This window comes from Haliotis asinina, chromosome 10, assembly GCF_037392515.1.
Source record: "Haliotis asinina isolate JCU_RB_2024 chromosome 10, JCU_Hal_asi_v2, whole genome shotgun sequence".
Taxonomy (NCBI): Eukaryota; Metazoa; Mollusca; class Gastropoda; order Lepetellida; family Haliotidae; genus Haliotis; species Haliotis asinina.
The window spans coordinates 51,940,187-51,946,186 of NC_090289.1; positions in this window are offsets into that span (position 1 = coordinate 51,940,187).

Here is a 6,000-nt window from a genome sequence, read left to right on the forward strand (position 1 = left end):
GAACAGTCATTAATATTTCCTTGATGTGTTTAATGTTCTCAATGCACACCGACATACAGAGCAACTTTCCACCATACAAAGAAAATACATTCACCCTGTATACCGACTGAGACTATAGATTATTTTTTACTGTTTTTTTTTTTCGATTGTGGGATATATTGGTTTGGATGGGGATAAATTCCTGTGTTCTATAAATACTGTAAACAATAATTGTCACTGGTTTATTAAAATCATGCATGATAACTGGATTGTACATTTCGTTTGATTACCCTGGATGACCCTGACATTGCACGTGGTGTCGGGTCTTTGCACGCATAGAATCCCTCTGGTTAAGAAATTGGACAGACATTCACAGGACAGGACAGAGATCGAGTCAAGCCAAACAGAATATGAAGTGTTTTATTTGTGAAAAGTAAACTTTGTACACATTGTGCCACAGCTGACAAAGTCAGGAGTTACTTGCACCGGAATGTATGAAAAGGAAACTGCAGCAAACATGGAAAATGTGTTTCCGTGCCGTACACCATACAACATACTCATATAGACTAAGTGGTGTCGACAGAACAACAGCATCGTGAACCGACGCCGTACATGACGTCCACAGGTAAACCCGTCGCCAAAATAAGCACATTCGTCTGGTTGACTTGTGAAACGTTTGGTGTGCGGTAGTATACAGTATCTGTGACTGATGTATGGTTAGTGCAAGAATTGTGAGGCATGGAACGTAACATCAGACAGCTCGCTGCCGCATAATGGCACAGCACACCTCATGGTCAAGATCATATGTTCTCGTCACAGTAAGAAGGTCAGTTGACTTCATGGTGGAGGGTAGGCTAGTGGTTAGCGTTCGCTTGTCATGCCGAACACCCTGATTCGATTCCCCACATGGGTACATTTTGTGAAGCCCAGTTCCGGAATCAGTAGCCATAATATTGCAGGAATATTGCAAAAAACTGTTTAGACCAAACTCACTCGCTCTTACAGACTGATGGTCGTCAGCGTTAATGGTACCGCGAGTTACTTCCCTGAAACGTAAATCACTTGGTGTTACTCGCGTGATCCCAGTCATACGGGGACTTTTATATAGCCGAGTGGTTAATGGGTTTGCTTGCCACGCTGGTTTCGAATTTCAAAAGCTATGTTGCACAGTCGTTATGTGTTTTAATCCATTTTCATATTTTCCACAATGGTCAGTCATTCACTTGGAGATGTTGTATTAGTATATACAATGCTGCGAATATAAGTGTTGTTTCATACCCAAGTATCCTGCCCCTGAGCTTTAACCCTGAACCCAAACCCATATAAAGCCGTCTAGGACCCCTTAACGCTACTTTACCAAGGTATCCCTTACGCATAAACACTGACTGTGACGGTGACATGACCAACATACATACACACACGCACGAGCGCGAGCGCGCTCACAACCGCCCACTATGAAACTGTCACCACTAACGAACACAATAACGCGTGTTCAGCATTAAACGAATGTCACCTGTCATTTAATAAAACTTTAACCAGAACTGAGTACTGATATTCACAGGTCTGTCGCAATGCAGAATTCACTAAGTATATGTCATATTATGTAGAGTATTCGTGTAAATTACATGAGTGTGCGAGTAAACTAAGCATGCGTAAGAATATACTAGATAGAGCATACCCGTAAACTATGTGGGAATATGTGTAAACTATGTAGGAATAGGCGTAAACTAAATAGGAATACGTGTGAACTATGGTGGAATATGTGTAAATTGTGTAGGAAGACGTGTATACTATGTAGGAATATGCGTAAACTATGTAGGAATATGTGTAACCTATGTAAGAATGTGTGTAACCTATGTAGGAATACGTGTATACTGTGTGGGAATGTGTGTAAACTGTTTGGGAATGTGTGTAAACTATGTAGGAATATGTATAAACTACGGAGTAATATGTGTAAACTGTTTGGGAATCTGTGTAAACTATGTGGAAATGTGTGCAAACTATGTAGGAATATGTGTAAACTATATAGGAATATGTGTAAACTGTTTGGGAATATGTATATACTATGTAGAAATATGTGTAAACTATGTAGGAATATGTGGAAACTGTGTTGGAATATGGGTAAACTATATAGGAATATGTATAAACGGTGCAGGAATATGGGTAAACTGTGCAGAAATATATGTAAACTATATAGGAATATGTGTAAACTGTTTGGGAATATGTGTAAACTATTTGGGAATATGTGTGAACTGTTTGGGAATATGTGTAAACTATTTGGGAATATGTATATGTTATGTAGAAATATGTGTAAACTATTTGAGAATATGTGTAAACTATGTAGGAATGTGTGTAAACTATGTAGGAATATGGGTAACCTATGGTGGAATGTGTGCAAGCTATGTAGGAATATGTGTAAACCGTTTGGGAATCTGTGTAAACTATATAGGAATATCTGTAAACTGTTTGGGAATCTATGTAATCTATGTGGGAGTATGTGTACACTATGTAGGAATATGTTTAACCTATGTAAAAATGTGTGTAAACTCTATAGAGTATACGTGTAAGCTATGTAAGAATGTGTGAACTGTGTAGTGTATACCAGGCAGTCCTATACTGGATAAAAATAGTTAGGGATGTATGTAAATTTTGAAATTATGAATAATGATGTATTCATTCATTGACATAATGGTAAAATATCAGCCATGAAAATACCGATGTTCCTAACATACGTAACTATGAAGTATTTAGGCACAACTGAAAACCATGTAAGTATTGTTTGTGGATAAATTTGTGACATTAGGACATTCCAAAGCAATAATCAAGGAAGTTAAATCCCTCCAGTCATCCATTGAACAGCCTTCCAATCACCTGCTCAGTCCTTATCAAACAAAGGAATCATATCAATCAAGGTTAAATTGTGAAATGACGCTGGAATTTCGAAAGCGTCAAGACACTGTTCTATCCCAGCAACATATTGTCTATAGAACTATCTGAACACACTTTCAAGTGCATCTATAGACAGCTTGTAAGTTATGAATGTGACGTCGTTTGCGAACCTGCGTAACAAGAAGTCATGCGACTCATGCGTGCAAGGCGTTATGACCCGATAATCCACTATCTGGTGTAATGAACAACGGCCCGCAACGTGACCACAGAATATATCAAGTTGTCTTAAAGACAGAACACACAGGCACCTTTGTATTCATTCATTCTTTCATTCATTCACCCGTTCGTTTATTTATTCATTTATTCTTTTAAAAACACGCGTACACACACACACACACACATACACACACACATACATACATACATACATACATACATACATACATACATACATACATACATACATACATACATACATACATACATACATACATACATACATACATACATACATACATACATACATACATACATACATACATACATCATGGCGGTGTTGAAAGCGTAAAATATAGCTGACAGCGGATTAAAGCATAAATAGTATATCATTAAGAAATATCTAAAATGCCAAACACTTCTGTGAAACCTCCATCAACCATACGGCACGACTGTGTACGAGAGCACGGCCATCTGAGTGAGTGATTGAGTTTAGTTTTACGCCGAACGTAGCAATATTCCAGGTATGGCGGTGGTCTGTAAATAATCGAGTCTCGACCAGACAATCCAATGAACAACAGCATGAACATCGATCTGCGCAACTGGGAACCCGATAACATGTGTCAACTAGGTCAACGAGTCTGACCACCTGATCCTATTAGTATCCTCTTAGGACAAGCATGAGTTACTGAATATCAATTCTAACACGGATCTTCATAGGTCGCACGACCATTTGACTCATCATCCGGCTTAAACGCTGTTTTCCATAGCATGTCTGTCGTTTTACGTCGTGTAAGCTTGATGTTGGAGGAAAATTCCAAATGATAACGATTACACAGATTTAGCTGTATACTTCTTCGGTGAAAACCTGTGGTATGGGTATGCGTTGTGCAGGCGAACCAAGAAAATGAACAGATAGATCTGAAAATGGGATTCTGACAATTCAAGGGATGTAACGCTGGTGAACAAACTACAGCACCCTAGTGTGAGTGCTGTTTGGCAATATTCCATCAAGGCCCAGATTAAGACGAGCAGACATGGGTTATACACATTACATTTCATACTCATATGTACATGAAATTCAGGATTTCGGCGTGACAAGCGAACGCTTTAACCACTTGGCTGCCTCGCCGCTCACTGTGCCCGTACTGATTGAAGAGACAAGCCAAGGAACATTATTGGTTGAAACCATGGTTAATGGCCGTATCTGTGATCGACACCAGATCAGGCGCCTTGGACCACTGAGCTACTGGTGACTATACAATATTATTAGTAAGAGACAGTGCCATGCATGTCCTTAAGTACAATTATATGCTTGGAGAACGTCAGTGGCAATTTACAGTATTCCGTTTACCGAGTCATTCAGAGATTAATCCCCGAGCTCTGAGACGACAATGGTATTCATGTGTTTGTATCCTCCGGTATGAACTACGTCAATAGGTCAGGCACGTCAACAGCCAATCAGCACGACACCGTCGACCACATTTCCGGCAATGATGATCGTTGTCCGGTGGGAAGTAATCCGCCAATAAGGGGGGGATTATAAACAAATTGGAAGCATTAAAACTGGGACGCTAGCTGAAGTGGCTGAAAGAAGATTGTTTTGTGGAAAGCAACACATTCTTCTGTTTTGAAGACGTAATGATCCCACTGATTTGACAATCAAAATAATGGGGTTTTTTATATTTAACTGTCTTCCCCTGATTTGTGTGACGTGATACTCGTATGTGTGAAATGGATCAAATTCCTATCCATATTGGCGTTCCCTGTCAGTTGGCCTTCATTCAAGTAATTCAGAGTTTGACTGAATATAGTAGTGCATCTACAGCCGAAATTCACGACAATATGTTACGCAAAAAAATATTACGATAAGTACTTTTTATTAAGTAAAATGTCATAAATGGCAGCCCGAAATAGACAATATGTGATATGGTACCGATGTATACTTAGAAAAATATAGCATCTAAAGATAAATATAAGTAAGTGTTGCCTAACTTTTGATTTTTGGGAATAATTTTCATGTCTGAAAAAAGCGCTTAATCACAGAGCTGTACACCTGGTTCGGCACTGTACGTGTTGTCATCAGTTCCCGACCAGAACAATCATCGATCTCTACATTGGACGACGTGACTCTGTTATTATGATACCTTAGTGTAAATACATGTAATCACTGTTCCCTCATGCGTACTTTTAGATTCACTTGCTGCCCGTTGTGCCAGCATTCAACAGAATGTACGCCCTGACCTCTATTATGACAGGTGAACAACTTGTTCAATCTTATTAGTAAAGGAAATAGAGTATTCCAATTGAACCTGTATCTTTGAAATTGCCCAACAGTGTCTTTGGTGTACTGTAAATTGTTTAAGGTTGAATGAATACTGTGGAAATGTTATAGGGAGAAACCGATATTTCAACAAGTGGTATAAGGTCACATGTAGAAGCAGACAAACGGTTGCCAAGCAACTGCATGATGTCGTGAAACAAAAACAACATATGTCTTATGTTAATAAATAATAAACGAATACATTCTCAAATGTGAATTTCAATTAATAAATTTATATGGTATAAATTTTAATGGTGCTTAAAAATATATATGTGTATTTTAAGGTAATATGGGTGGTGGCGGGTGTGGACTGGGCGGAAGTCTTCCAAAATAATTGGCAACGAGTCCACTGTAAAGTTGGCAAAGAGCAAAGTATCGACGTTTACAGAATATCGTCAGACTTCAATAAACTAATGAATAAACTTATCAGTTTTCATAAAAGTCACAAGTTGCCATCTAGCACGATACGCCCTATAACGTTTACAGAATATCGTCAGACTTCAATAAACTAATGAATAAACTTATCAGTTTTCATAAAAGTCACAAGTTGCCATTTAGCACGATACGCCCTATAACTTCCACAATTTACGTAT